At 31.3% G+C, this 16,674-nt stretch overlaps 2 long non-coding RNA genes across 2 annotated transcripts in view; both read left to right on the top strand.

The window, feature by feature from the left end:
• LOC126749569 (uncharacterized) overlaps nt 1–11,471 on the top strand; it is a 64,708-nt gene extending 53,237 nt beyond the window's left edge. The window contains exon 5 of the long non-coding RNA XR_007665142.1: nt 9,579–11,471. This is a non-coding gene — a long non-coding RNA (uncharacterized LOC126749569). The remainder of the gene's footprint in view (nt 1–9,578) is intronic.
• Nucleotides 3,461–4,682, top strand: LOC126749568 (uncharacterized). Its single transcript, XR_007665141.1, has 3 exons — nt 3,461–4,013; nt 4,073–4,383; nt 4,517–4,682. It is a non-coding gene; the product is annotated as an uncharacterized LOC126749568 (long non-coding RNA).
• Nucleotides 11,472–16,674: the final 5,203 nt, after the last annotated feature.

The following is a 16,674-nucleotide window of genomic DNA, read 5'->3' as shown; positions in this document are numbered from 1 at the left end:
AATAAAGCCCAAATACTAAATTTCAACCCAATCGGATCAATCGCAAAAGAATTATGAAAGTCACGTGACTTTAAAATATAATTTGTCAATTATCTGTCAAAATTTATTAATTGTATCCTAAATAAAGCCCAAATACCAAATTTGAACCCAATCGGACCCATAGCAAAAAAGTTACAATAGTCACGTGACCCGGAAGTCAAATGTCAAATATCTGTCAAAAATTAATAATTGCATCCTAAATAAAGCCCAAATACCAAATTTGAACCCAATCAGACCAATAGCAAAAAAGTACCAATAGTCACGTGACCTATAAGTCAAATGTCAAATATCTGTGAAAAATTCATAATTGCATCCTAAATAAACCCCAAATACCAAATTTCAATCAAATCGGACAAATAGGAAGAAAGTTAAGGTAGTCACGTGACCCTAAAACATAGTCATGTCAAATATCTGTAAAAATTTATTAATCTTATCCGAAATAGGTACTAGGTACCAAATTTCAACCAAATCGCACCAATACCAAAAAAGTTATGATACTCGACTAACCTTAAAAATCAATAATTTCAAAAAATTTTTATTTATATCCCAAAAGCAATGTTTAAGAATTGTTAACATTTATTAATAATAAACTAAATAGTAAAAACTCACCTAATATCTAAATTCTTATTTTAAATTAAGTAGATCATTACGACTGACCCGTGTATATATTCGAATAATTTTAATAAAATAATCGGGCAAATTTCATTTCGTCTCACCCCGGTATAAAGACACTGACATTTCAAAAAAACGGCATTTTTCGAAGACGTCAAAATGTTTGCCGAATTTTCCTGGCCGCAATACACAATTTCCCCAATTGATATGCACAGATTCGGACAGCCCATTCATTTTCTGATTCGGTGCTTCCTTTCCCTGATCGTTTCCGGTTCATTTTCATTCATAATTTTACAAAAAACCGAACCAAGTCCCGGCCACCTGTCACGAGCAAAAAATTTGTATCCACCATGCGTCAAAGTATTGTTCCCACCAGCCATTTCATCAGAGTTTAGGTTGACACCTCCAATTACCTGCAAAAACGCAAAAAAATGGACTTTTTTCATAAAATCGCATTTTTCGGGTACTTGTACTATCGCTGGAACCTTGAAATTTTAGTATGTATTGTAAAACAAAATTTCGGATCCTTTAGATGTTGTTTGATCTTTTCACCATGTACAGGGACGCCGCAAATTAATTAAACGCGAAAATTCGAATTGCTCAGAACCTATTAAAGTTGGAAGATTGTAATTTTACGCAAATACTGGGGTTATTAAAGTATTTAATGCCTGAGAATATAAATGGTCCAGATGCCACTACGAAAAAGTTATTAAATAAAATGTGATTTTCGGGTCGGACCTCCATGGGTAAAGTTCATTATTGCTCGCCCTGTATGGCTTACGAAAATTTCGGTTATATGGCATATGGAAGATAAAAGATGAAGTTATTTTTTGAAAGAAAAATTTTTCTCAAAATAAGTATCGTTTGGCGGAAAATTCCAAAAAACTGAAAATGCCAGAACTCGTAAAATAAATTTTTTACAAAAAAAAGCTCCAAGTATGTTAAATCTCTTATAAAATGAAGTCTTTTCGCCGAAACACTTTTTTTATAAAAATTTTTTTTTAGCCTCTGGAGAAGTTTGAATTTTTTTTTTAGTCACTTTTGTTCGCTTATAACAACTCACCCTGTATACCGATCTGGCCCAAAAAGTATACAGTTCTTAAGCCCCCACCGACCCTTATGTCCTAAAAATTTAAAGTTTTTTAAAGGCTTTTTATTTGAGTTCTCGCGTCTGAAAGGAATTTGACCCGTTTTTTTACGAATTTTTGACTTTGAGACAGTACCGCTCCGTTTGGTGGTACCGGAAAAAAAATTCGTTTACGGATCCATCATTCCCAATGTATTGAGAGGCTCTATGCCAAATTTCATCGTTTCGCTAGCCATACAGCCAAAGATATGAATTTTTATTTCCAAAAAAACACGATTTTTCGGGCCCGGGCTCGCGTGCATAATATAGTCGCAGACGCTCCTATATAACAAGTACGAGCTTCGCTCGTACTTTGATCAGTTGGGACCAGTAGAAAAGCTTTTGGTCAGAGGAAACTAATTCAAAAAAGAATTAAATTTATTAGAGATTGTTTAACAGGTGCTGCCCCGGCAACGCTGTGAGCTTAACGACCATTTGTTTTTACGGTTTTTGGGGTATCATGCTTCTAAGAATCATGATGTGATAAGAGCTTCGCTCTACTCTTTTCATTCAGCCGTCTTCCTTCAAAGATTGGTGATCCAAGTGACAAGCAACTCGTTAAACAGCTGCTCTGAAGATTTTGAATGAGCCATGTGTGTAGATCCTCGAGCAATGAAATGTGTATTCTCACTATTCACCTTTTCTCTAAATTCTTCCCTTGAAAACCAACCGATGTATTTCATTATAATCTCCTCTTATTCTAGGTCCAATACACCATAATTTGCACTATTTTATTGTTATCATTAGCTTTATTATTAGTTTTCCTGCATTCTATTGAGAGCTTTGGTGCTCTTATTTTTTCGATTCAGGATATGTGTAGTGTTCTCTTATACATTTCGAAAGCTTTAATGCATTTTTCAAGCAAAAAATTGACAGTCAAATGCAGTCATACAGGAGGATGAAGGTTGGTGAAAACTTCTAGGTCTAGGCCACACCTGATAAAGATGTTTTTTATGGCGATGAGAGTAAGTACGCTGAAATAAATAATAAGACTCTAGCACACACTTTTGCATAATATATCAACCCTTTGTAAAAATTCAATAATTTTACCTAAATAAAACATAAATTTTTGGCAAATCATGTTTCATAAAATCCTGCATTGAAATATTTCAAACTGGTTTTGCCATATATCTTTTCTAATATCCTTTATTTTACATTGGCCTTTATATTAAGGTTAATACAATGAAATATGCAAATGATAATCAGAAACGGAATAAGGAATACAATAAACCATTAACGGATTGAATCGGAGCTACAGAAGCCGAGATATTAATGAAACATTGGAAAAAACAAAAGAAAACTTGTTTTTTCCCACTATATCACTTTCTTTTTCTTAAAATGGCTATTGACTAATTTTAATGTAAGCCCTAAACAGATAATTTCTAGTAAAAAAAACCAAAGAAACACATTTTGTTCGAAAATCGACAGAGATTAAAAAAGGTTATAACCGATTTGACTCTAAAATGAACAGAAAACCTATTTATTTGCATTTTTCAATTCTCGAAGAAAGTCCGTGTTCAAGATGAACATTTTTTCAAAATATGCTCCCAATTCAATTTTTTTATTAGTTCAAGATCATTCAAAAAATAGTAAAAAAGCTTATTGACAAATTTTTTTACAATTTATGGGAGTGCCACAATAGAAAAGGAAAAGATTAGACCGTATAATAATCTGTGTATTAGGATTGGATAAAAGAATTCTTACGTCGACTGTTCTATTTTCCATTTTCATTTTGAAAGTCAATTAGGTAAATGGAAAGATCAATAGAAGCTAAAATTAAGCTAGTAAAATAAACCATTGAAATAAAATAACCGTCACTTGCTTTAACAACCCCTGCAATGAAATTTATCTACTAAACTTACCCTATGTCGCCCAAACCCTAAATTGAAAAAAACAATTAGAACTAGGTATATGAATTTTGCTGCCAAAATATTAAATTATATAATTTATCAAACCGACCGTGAAAAAATAAATTTTAGTGCGCCCATGACATGCCAAGCTCAAACAGCAATGCTCAATGACATCTGAATTTGACAAGCCAGTTAAATTCAGATGTCAATGTCAACCCAACAAAACAATAACTTGAGAAATTATTATTTTTTAACTAATATTTATTGGAAAACTTCAACACAAATTATTTGCTAAATAAAACTGATGAAAATCTCATAACTTCATTCAAGTTCACATATATTTTGCTTGTGTGGCCTTTGTTTTGTGTACCTAGAATGATTACAAGGTATGATTTGTTTTCATCCTGGTCAACAATTTAACAGCTATGGGACCCATTTGTTGTAGGAGAAGAATTGCATGTTTTAACTGCTGATTAGACTACACAACCAGAAATAAATAAGCTAAATGAAGTATGTTAGGATACCCCAGAGATCATGAAATGTGTTTGATAGGGCTCAGACCATGCACTTAAGGACATCCATCAAGAAATCATTGAGATTCTACCATATTGATGAAATTGGGAAACCAGGAAGAACTGCCTGTCTTTACTGTTGGTTAGAGTACGCAGCCAGAAATAAATAAGCTACAGGAAGTATGTTAGGATTCCCCAGAGATCATGGAATGTGTTTGAAGGGATATGAATCAGCTTTTTTGTTGTGAGTAAAACAGAGCAATATTTTAATAAAGTTTTACTTATTACTGGATTGTTTCACCAGAAGATAATTTATATACTTTGTGTTGTCTCAATGAAATATGCATATCTAATTATATATACTTTATTTGTTTCAGATCTTGAATAGGCAAAATGGCATGAGAATCTTCCAACTGGACCCAAAGTCTCTATTTTTGGTTAGAAAATAAAACTTATTTAATGTTTATGTTCCATGACCTGTTTATTGTTTTATTAAATTTTGTCATACAGTTATTTAGTTTTAATAATTAAAGAGAAAGTTGTTGTTGTTTTTTTTTTGAAGATTCCATTCCTTAAGGCATAAACCACATTATGCTCTTCTCTGCAGTTATTACCATATGATTGTTATCCATTTCATACACATGTTTAATTTTAAAATTTCATATAATAAATAGTTTTGACAATCTACCCTCATATAAAGCAGATATTATTGGAACAGTTTTCTATGAGCTACCGTTTATATGTGGCGATCAGTTTAAATTTGTACATACACTTAATCAGAAATATTTCATAGACAGTATTTATACCTGAATGTTCTTACATACTTAACTAAAGGAGTACTTTATTCTTTTGCTTAATCATAATATATCTTGTTTAATCAATGTCTTTAATTTATTTAGAAAGTCATTTCAGATATGTACTTAGGTCATTAATAAGTTACAATGTCTTGCAGAAAAGTAAACATATCTGGTTTCTAAATTGGTACACTGGCTGAAAGGGAGGACAAGAGAACTCCAAAGACTAACCCTTTCAGCACACTTACAAGTATCTTTTAGTTTCTCATAATGCTCTGGGTCAATTAAATATTTATTTATTCATTTATTTAATCAATATACGGGAAACCCCATTTTAGAAAAGATTTGGTTACAATATTAAATAAAGTAAAAGATGTATAATTAACATAATAAAAGTACTTTCACTAACATAATAAGACAGTATTCAAAACATATACACAAGAAATAAACACAATAAGAAAACAATAAATTAAAATATTTGACCCAGTTGACCAATAAATCCAGAGAGTGAGCTTGCAAATGGATCAAGTTCAGGGTGAGAGTTGAAATAGGCAAGACTAGGACAGATTGGAGAATGTAAAGAATAGTTGGAGTGACAGATTGGTAAAGCAAACAGTTCATGTCTCCTTAGGGTGCATGCAGGGACCTTTAAATTAAAGCTGTTGATGAGAGCAGGGCAATCAATAAGCCCATGAATAACCTTATACATAAAGCTGAGGTCACTTTGAATCCTTCTAGATTCCAACGATTGAAGTCCCAATATTGCCTCCATGTCAAGTAGGTTATCCTGCATATTCAACTTGTAGGAACAGTACTGGGTAAACCTCTTTTGGACTCTTTCAAGTTGCATTTTGTGACAATTATAAAAAGGAGACCAAATGATCGAGGCATACTCTAAATGACTTCTAACCAATGAACAATAAAGTATCTTCAAAGTAGATATAGACATGTCACGACAAGTTCCTAAAACAAAACCTAACATCTGAGAGGCCTTCCCCTCCACAAGATCACAGTGTTCCCCAAATTTGAGCTGAGTATCAAAGAAACTGAGTATAACAGAACTGAGTACTATGTCATCAATAGTGTATATATTATTCATTTTATTTTTAAGTCTAGAGAATCCGATTGAGTAGCACTTATTTATATTTATAGAGAGATCATTCATATTAGCCCACTTTATAAAAAAATATGTTAAATCATTTATAATATTTTCACTAGATTAGCTATTTTACAGTTTTATTTTCCAGTAGAAGAAGAACATGAATACTCACACAATTCTCTTAAATATTCCAAGTTAAAGGAAAAAACATTCAATATTATTTAAATCTTTTTTTTTTTTGTAAGTAGAAGTCCATTGTTGAAGTGGAGTGGCTATAATATAGTGGGTTGGGAAGACTTTTCTCGACAAATGAAAATGCCAATCTTTTGTCAAGAGGTATGCATTTTGATGAGTTGATTTTTGTTACATCATCATCAGACTCTAACACTACATAGCTGTAATGTTTACATGAAAAACCAGTAAGTTTTTCTGCCCTTCCCAACCCGCTATATTTTAGGTAGGTAAAATAAATGGTGGCCACAGTTAAATAATTAAGTAAAATCATCTTTATTTCAGAAACACTTATGTTACACTTACACATCACTTTATCTGATAGAAAAGAGAGATTTAACAAAAATAGCTGTTCTTTCACCTAATTTAAACATAAACATAATTTATTCATGCCATATACACAAAGATGCTCACATATGTCACAGAGAAAATCTTTACACTTCTTAATATTATTAATAATCAAAGGATTTAAAGCCTAAAAGTTTTATATTATAATTACATATATGAGAAATCATCATTTAGAAATTCTTGTATTGAGAAAAAACATTTTTTCAATAAATATTGTTTTATAGTAAATTTAAATTGCAGTAAAAAACTTGGTAGGTAACAGTTTAATGGTAGCAGGGAGAGCATTATAGAGTTTGGGACCATAGAAAGAAACCCCACACATACCCTTGTGTATCCTATAAATATCTGTATATATATATGTTCTCTATTTCTCGTAAAATGATCATGTACATTTTTGTTTGTGGAGTAATCGCTAATATGTTATTTAATATGTACCAAACTGTGTAATATATAAATACTTCTCTGTAAGGAAACTATCTTTGGTACCTAAGTAATAAAGAATATTAAACAACCATAAAGAACAGATAAAAAAAAAGTCTCTCCAGTTTTAGATTGGTTTTTTCTGCTTCTTTTCACCATCTTCCACCTTATCATGAATTCAATACTTGAAACATCTTGCTGCTAGAATCTGCATTCCTCCCCATTGATAGTGCCACAACTGAATGCTATCTACTGCTTCGGTTATCCTCTTAGATTTTTAAAGCCTGCCATCTCGCTGACCAGAGCATTCAGACTAATGTGTGACAGTCAGAAGCAAAAACATTAAGATACCCTTGTATGGACGCTCATTGTTAGATCATACAGATATCTATTTGTTATTCATATTTTACTAGGGACACATAACTGTAGTTGAATTTTCTTACTCTTTTAAGGTTACACGCCTCTTGCTTGAAGTGCAGAAAACTGATTATATACTTATATGCAAGGTGTAATATAACATGTACAACGTTTAGTTAAGCGCAAATTTGCCAATCTTCAACATTTTGGACCTTATTCCAACTTATAAGTTCAATATTTTTTCCTTTTTGGTATTATTATTTATTTACATAGTACATGACACTCATGACAGAGGTTAGGTTGTCATTGCATTAAAGCTCACATTACATTAAGGCTTACCTTTAACGCTTGAGTTTTCTTTACAACTTATTCAAATAATAACAATGATCCACAGTTAGATTTTGTGGTAAAATAAATAAATAGTCCACATTAAACCTCCACTCCCGCATCCAAAATGCCATGTATGAGTCCTTTTGTCACATGAAAACACTGTCACAAGAATAATCACGGCTAAAAGAACTTGATTTGATAGAAGATATGCACATAATCGGATTCTACAGAGTCTCTTGAATAATTTCACACCAATTTCACGAAATTCTGAGCTAATTTAAGCATTTTATCAATAAAAATAAGAAGCAAGTCCGAGCCGATACATCCACGTTGACGTTGACTGCTCACGTTGACGTCATGTCATGTTGTCAAAACCGCCGTAAAACTCGGCATTAAAATCGCGGGTAGACGTCAAAATCGACCATTTTCAGACGATGATTTCGGGTATAAAAAAAGGTTTTTACCTTATGATTTGTACATGGAAAAATAGTATAAAGCCTTAGGAACAGTTTAACATCAATTCTGGACCGATTCCAATCGGTTTTAGTAGTTAAATTTCGATTATAAAAAGGGTCTTATTTTAAGTGCAAACGGGCAAAAATCGCCGGTTTCGCTGCCATGGAGACGCGCACTTGTTGGGTGCTAGACCATATTAGTTATTATACCCTGTGAGCTCCGCCCGGGGGGGTACCAATATTCAGCTGACCGATTTTTTGGGACCTTTCATGGAAAATTGCATTTTCTTGGAAAATGGTGATATTTGAAACAAAACGGATTTAGTGGATTATAGCCAGATAAATTCCGCGTGTTTGAGGGCAAAAATGGTCTTCGTAGGTGGCATAGCCATTGCGGTATTAGGCCTCAAAGTCAAAAAATAGTGTAGAGCAAAAACTGCTCTACGTAGATGATTGTAGAGTGTGTCAAAAAATTGTTTTTAAAAGGTTCTTTAAATGCTCCAATTGAATGAAACCTCTAAGTGCCTCCACTAAAAAGTTATTAATATTTGAAAAAAAAAAGTGTGAAAAAGGGTATTTTCAACTGAGGGCTTCTCACCCTGTATAAACGATAGCCTTAAACTTAATACACCGTTTTATTCGGAAAGAACGCAGGTTCAATTAATCCAAATATTTTTTTTTTAAATTTTGCACCATAAAAATTTCACAGAGAAAAAACTAAAAAAAGTCAATTTTTTAAGGTTTTTTTGGTTTTTCTCCTAAACAAAAAATTTTTTTAAAAAAAGTCCTAAATAAAAATTGTAGCTCTCGATAAGGCGCACACATCTTCTGTGAGTCACTGTTTTCGGAAAGATACCGTTAAACCGTCAGAGGGGCTAGAATATCACAAATGTTTGAAACTTTAAGCGTTAAAAAAAAATACTTCCCGTGTGCTGAGAATTACCAAAAAGTATACAGTCCATCTAGAGATGAGGTCTAATCGACCCGTTAAATTTCATAAAATTCAAACAACCGTTGCGACCTGTATCGAAGCACGCGGAAAAAATCGAACAAAAAAAATTTTTTGAGTTCTAAAGCTTCCCCCTCCCAACTAAAAAAACAAATGAAAAATTGTAGTTGATAGAGTTGTAGCCTCATATATCTAGATTACGAAAAGGTAAAAATCACTTCTCTACCCTAATTAGAAAAAAAGTTATAGGCACTTTTGTCCGCCGAGTCCCGAGGTTGTGCGAAAACTCCAAAAAAAAAGCGTCCCACCATAAGAGCTACGCTCTTATAACAAGTATAGTCGCTTCGCTCCTATACTTTTGGTCCGTGGGGACCAGTTTGGAACCTTTAGGTCTTGTCTGTGAAAAGCCATAAGGGAATTAAAAAAAAAAAATCAAAAATTATCAGGTGTACTTAGGTGAGTCGGGGAGGCTAACGTTTACCTGCCGAGGAAAGAGAGGACCAGTTGTTGGGGTATCATGCTTCAAAGAACCATAATTTATTATATAGTCGCGTTGTGTGTCAAAATACTCTCTTATATTTCAAATATCTGTTAAAATATGTTAATTGTATCCTAAATAAAGCCTGAATACCAAATTACAACAAAATCGGACCAATAGCAAAAAAGTTACGGTAGTCACATGACCTAGGCTGACACTCAAATGTCAGTTATCTGTTATAATTTATTAGTTGTATCCTAAATAAACCATAAATACTAAATTCAGAGAGAAGTTCCCATAAGGGTCTATTTCTTGAAATAGAACAAACAGGGATTTTACGTCGATTTGTTTTAATTTTTCTTTTTATTTTGAAATGTAATAGTAATAAAATATCAAAAGAATTGAGGAGAATAAGAAATAAAAGAAACCATCAATGAATTGAATCGAAGCTATAGAAGCCGAGATATTAGTAAAAATGTGGGAAAAAACAAAAGAAAACTGGTTTTTTCCCACGGTATAATTTTTTTTTCTTAAAATAATTATTGACAAATTATAATGTAAGCCCTAAGTGGGCAATTTCAAGTAAAAAAACCCAAGAAAAAAAAAATTTTTTTTTGCTCCAAAATCGAAAGGGGTACGGCCATAAAAAATTTCGAAAAAACGGTATTTATTTTTTTTAAAATAAACTATAAGACTAACAACATTTTGTCTTTTATAAAAGTTATGAGAAATATTACGAGGTATCCGTACGTTAAAACGAATCGGTTCTAGCTATCATAAAATCGGAGAAAATAAAGAAAAACCATGAAACATAAATATCGAATTATCAAGGGTCCTATGGAAAAATTTAAATTTTTTATTTATCTATCCTATACTACTTTTAAGTACCTTTCAAAAAGGTTATTATCGATTTGACTCTAAAATAAACGGAAAACCTATTTCTTTGCATTTTTCGATTTTGAAGCAAAATCCGGGCTCAAAATAAGAATTTTTTCAAAATATGCTCCAAATTGAAAATTTCTTTTTTCTGGTTAAAAACCATTCAAAAACTAACGAAAAAGCTTTATGATAAAATTTTCCACGATTTATACGAGTGCCATAATATAAAGGAAAAAATAAGGTCCCATAAGAGCCTATGTATAGGGATAACACAACCGGGTTTTTACGTCGATTTTTTTAATTTTTCAGTTTTATTTCGAAAGGCAATTGTAATAAAATATAAAAAGAACTAACAGGAGAAGAATAAGGAATAATAGAAACCATCAACGAATTGAATCGAAGCTATAGAAGCCGAGATATTAGTAAAAATGTGAAAAAAAATAAAAGAAAGCTCGTTTTTTCCCACGGTACCATTTTTTTTTGTTAAAATTATAATCGACAAATCATAATGTAAGCCCTATGATGGCAATTTCAAGTAAAAAAAACCCAAGAAAAAAAAATTTTTTTTTGCTCCAAATTCGAAAGGGGTATAGCCATGAAAAATTGTGAAAAAATGGTTTTTATTTTTTTCTAAATAAACTATAACTCTGACAACTTTTTGTCTTAAACAAAAGTTCTAGGGAATGTTACGAGGTATTCGAATGTTAAAACTAATTGATTATAGCTATCACAGATTTGGAGAAAATTGTAAAAAACTATTAATCATAAATATCGAATTATCAAGAGCCCTATGGAAAAATTTCAACTTTTTATTTTTCTATCTTGTATTACTTCAGGATACCTTTCAAAAAGGTTATTATCGATTTGACTCTAAAATGAACAGAAAACCTATTTATTTGCATTTATCGATTTTCAAACAAAATCCGGCCCAAAATGAAAATTTTTCAAAACATGCTCCAAATTCAAAATTTCTTTTTTCTGGCTAAAGACCATTCAAAAAGTAATGAAAAAGCTTTATGACAAAATTTTTCAAAATCTATAATAATGCCACAATATTACGAGAGAAGATAAGTTCCCTTTAAAGCCTATGTATTCGAACCGATGATTATTTAATTTATTTTTGAAAGGCAAATTTAAAAAATAATTTAATTAATTAAGATAAAAGGAATAGGGTAATACAAAATACTATATATAAATATATACATATCATCTAATAGCAAATTTCAATCGAATAGGAAATGTTGATAGTCACGTGACCCTGGAACTTAATATTTTAAAATTTTGTAAGAAATCAACAATTGCATCCTAATTAAACCCCAAATTCCAAATTTGAACCCAATCAGACCCATAGCAAAAAAGTTATGGAAGTCACGTGACTTTAAAATTCAATATGTCAAATTTCTGGCAAAATTTATTACTTGCATCCTAAATAAAGCCCAAATACTAAATTTCAACCCAATCGGATCAATAGCAAAAGAATTATGAGAGTCACGTGACTTTAAAATATAATTTGTCAATTATCTGTCAAAATTTATTAATTGTGTCCTAAATAAAGCATAAATACCAAATTTGAACCCAATCGGACTCATAGCAAAAAAGTTACAATAGTCACGTGACCCGGAAGTCAAATGTCAAATATCTGTCAAAAATTAATAATTGCATCCTAATTAAAGCCCAAATACCAAATTTAAACCCAATCGGACTCATAGCAAAAAAGTTACAATAGTCACGTGACCTGGAAGTCAAATGTCAAATATCTGTGAAAAATTAATAATTGCATCCTAAATAAACCCCAAATACCAAATTTGAACCCAATCAGACCAATAGCAAAAAAGTTACAATAGTCACGTGACCCGGAAGTCAAATGTCAAATATCTGTGAAAAATTAATAATTGCATCCTAACTAAACCCCAAATACCAAATTTCAATCAAATCAGACCAATAGTTAAAAAGTTACGGTAGTCACGTGACCTTAAAACATAGTCATGTCAAATATCTGTAAAAATTTATTAATCTTATCCGAAATAGGTACTAGGTACCAAATTTCAACCAAATCGCACCAATACCAAAAAAGTTATGATACTCGACTAACCTTAAAAATCAATAATTTCAAAAAATTTTTTATTTATATCCCAAAAGCAATGTTTAAGAATTGTTAACATTTATTAATAATAAACTAAATAGTAAAAACTCACAAAATATCTAAATTCTTATTTTAAATTAAATAGATCATTACGACTGACCCGTGTATATATTCGAATAATTTTAATAAAATAATCGGGCAAATTTCATTTCGTCTCACCCCGGTATAAAGACACTGACATTTCAAAAAAACGGCATTTTTCGAAGACGTCAAAATGTTTGCCGAATTTTCCTGGCCGCAATACACAATTTCCCCTATTGATATGCACAGATTCGGAAAGCCCATTCATTTTCTGATTCGGTGCTTCCTTTCCCTGATCGTTTCCGGTTCATTTTCATTCATAATTTTACAAAAAACCCAACCAAGTCCCGGCCACCTGTCACGAGCAAAAAATTTGTATCCACCATACGTCAAAGTATTGTTCCCACCAGCCATTTCATCAGAGTTTAGGTTGACACCTCCAATTACCTGCAAAAACGCAAAAAAATGGACTTTTTTCATAAAATCGCATTTTTCGGGTACTTGTACTATCGCTGGAACCCTGAAATTTTAGTATGTGTTGTAAAACAAAATTTCGGATCTTTTAGATGATGTCTGATCTTTTCACCATGTACAGGGACGTGACAAATGAATTAAACGCGAAAATTCGAATTGCTCAGAACCTATTAAAGTTGGAAGATTGTAATTTTACACAAATAATGGGGTTATTAAAGTATTTAATCCCTGAGAATATAAATGGTCCAGGTGCCACCACTAAAAAGTTATTAAATAAAATGTGATTTTCGGGTCGGACCTTCATGGGTAAAGTTCATTATTGCTCGCCCTGTATGGTTCCCAAAAATTTCGGTTATATGGCATATGAAAGGTAAAAGATGAAGTTATTTTTTGAAAAAAAAAAAATTCCCAAAATAAGTATCGTTTGGCAGAAAATCCCAAAAAACTGAAAATGCCAGAACTCGTAAAATAAATTTTTTACAAAAAAAAGCTCCAAGTATGTTAAATCTCTTATAAAACGAAGTCTTTTCGCCGAAACACTTTTTTTATAAAAATTTTTTTTTAGCCTCTGGAGAAGTTTCAATTTTTTTTTTAGTCACTTTTGTTCGCTTATAACAACTCACCCTGTATACCGATCTGGCCCAAAAAGTATACAGTTCTTAAGGCCCCACCGACCCTTATGTCCTAAAAATTTTAAGTCTTTTAAAGGCTTTTTATTTGAGTTCTCGCGTCTGAAAGGAATTTGACCCATTTTTTTACGAATTTTTGACTTTGAGACAGTACCGCTCCGTTTGGTGGTACCGGAAAAAAAAATCGTTTACGGATCCATCATTCTCAATGTATTGAGAGGCCCTATGCCAAATTTCATCGTTTCGCTAACCATACAGCCAAAGATATGAATTTTTATTTCCAAAAAAACACGATTTTTCGGGCCCGGGCTCGCGTGCATAATATAGTCGCAGACGCTCCTATATAACAAGTATAGTCGCTTCGCTCCTATACTTTTGGTCCGTGGGGACCAGTTTGGAACCTTTAGGTCTTGTCTGTGAAAAGTCATAAGGGAATTAAAAAAAAAAAAACAAAAATTATCAGGTGTACTTAGGTGAGTCGGGGAGGCTAACGTTTACCTGCCAAGGAAAGAGAAAACCAGTTGTTGGGGTATCATGCTTCAAAGAACCATAATTTGTTATATAGTCGCGTTGTGTGTCAATATACTGTCTTATATTTCAAATATCTGTGAAAGTATATTAATTGTATTCTAAATAAAGCCTGAATACCAAATTCGAACAGAATCGAACCAATAGCAAAAAATTTACGGTAGTCACGTGACCTAGGCTGACACTCAAATGTCAGTTATCTGTCATAATTTATTAGTTGTATCCTAAATAAACCATAAATACCAAATTCAGAGAGAAGTTCCCATAAGGGTCTATTTCTTGAAATAGAACAAACAGGGATTTTACGTCGATTTGTTTTAATTTTTCTTTTTATTTTAAAATGTAATAGTAATAAAATATCAAAAGAATTGACAGGAGAAGAATAAAAAATAAAAAAAACCATAAATAAATTGAATCGAAGCTATAGAAGCCGAGATATAAGTAAAAATGTGGGACTCTCACGAGATGTGTTGGTTTTTTCCCACGGTATAATTTTTTTTCTTAAAATAATTTATGACAAATTTTAGTTTTAGCCCTAAACTTGTAATTTTCACAAAAAAAACCTAAGAAAAAAAATTTTTTTTTTTGGTCGAAAATCGAAAGGGGTATACCCACGAAAAATTAAAAAAAAATGGTTTTTATTTTTTTATAAATAAAATATAACTCTGACAACTTTTTGTCTTAAACAAAAGTTTTTGAAAATATTACGAGGTATCCGTGCGTTAAAACGAATCGGTTCTAACTATTATACAATCGGAGAAAATTGGAAAAAACTATTAAACATAAATATCGAATTATCAAGAACCCTATGGAAAAATTTTAATTTTTTATTTTTCTATCCTGTACTACTTCAGAGTATCTTTAAAAAAGATTATTACCAATTTGACTCTAAAATGAACGGAAAACCTATTTCTTTGCATTTTTCGATTTCGTACAAAATCCGGGGTCAAAATGACCATTTTTTTCAAAATATGCTCCGAATTCAAAATTTCTTTTTTCTGGTTAAAGACCATTCAAAAACTAGTAAAAAAGCCTAATAACAAAAATTTCCACGATTTATACGAGTGGCACAATATAAAGGTAAAATTAGGTCCCATAAGAGTCTATGTATTTACGTCGATTTTTAAAATTTTTCAGTTTTATTTCGAAAGGCAATTGTAATAAAATATAAAAAGAATTAACAGGAGGAGAATAAGGAATAATAGAAACTATCAACGAATTGAATCGAAGCTATACAAGTCGAGATATTAGTAAAAATGTGAAAAAAAATAAAGGAGAAAACTCGTTTTTCCCACGGTACCATTTTTTTTCTTAAAATTATAATCGACAAATTATAATGTAAGCCCTAAGTTGGCAATTTCCAGCAAAAAAAACCCAAGAAAAAAAATTTTTTTTGCTCCAAAATCGAAAGGGGTATAGCCATGAAAAATTGTGAAAAAATGGTTTTTATTTTTTTCTAAATAAACTATAACTCTGACAACTTTTTGTCTTAAACAAAAGTTTTCGGGAATATTCCGAGGTATCCGAATGTTAAAACGAATTGATTATAGCTATCACAGAATCGGAGAAAATTGGAAAAAACTATTAAACATAAATATCGAAATATCAAGAGCCCTATGGAATAATTTCAATTTTTTATTTTTCTATCTTGTACTACTCCAGGATACCTTTTAAAAAGGTTATTATCGATTTGACTCTAAAATGAACAGAAAACCTATTTATTTGCATTTATCGATTTTCGAACAAAATCCGGCCCAAAATGAAAATTTTTCAAAACATGCTCCAAATTCAAAATTTCTTTTTTCTGGCTAAAGACCATTCAAAAAGTAATGAAAAAGCTTTATGACAAAATTTTTCAAAATCTATAATAATGCTACAATATTATGAAAGAAGATAAGTTCCCTTTAAAGCCTATGTATTCGAACCGATGATTTTTTAATGTTTTTAAAAAGGCAAATTTAAGAAATAATTTAACTAATTAAGATAAAATGAATAGGGTAATACAAAATATTATTTATAAATATATAAATATCATCTAATAGCAGATTTCAATCAAATAGGAAATTTTGATAGTCACGTGACCCTAGAACATAATGTTTTAAAATTTTGTAAAAAATCAACAATTGCATCCTAAATAAACCCCAAATTCCAAATTTGAACACAATCGGATCAAAAGCAAAAAAGTTATGGAAGTCACGTGACTTTAAAATTCAATATGTCAAATTTCTGGCAAAATTTATTACTTGAATCCTAAATAAAGCCCAAATACTAAATTTCAACACAATCGGATCAATAGCAAAAGAATTATCAAAGTCACGTGACTTTAAAATATAATTTGTCAATTATCTGTTAAAATTTATTAATTGTGTCCTAAATAAAGCATAACTCTCACGAGATGTG

The sequence above is a fragment of the Anthonomus grandis genome, unplaced genomic scaffold (genome assembly GCF_022605725.1).
Source record: "Anthonomus grandis grandis unplaced genomic scaffold, icAntGran1.3 ctg00000325.1, whole genome shotgun sequence".
Taxonomy (NCBI): Eukaryota; Metazoa; Arthropoda; class Insecta; order Coleoptera; family Curculionidae; genus Anthonomus; species Anthonomus grandis.
Note: the sequence above shows the minus strand (reverse complement) of the source record. Positions and strands in the feature narration are given on the sequence as shown.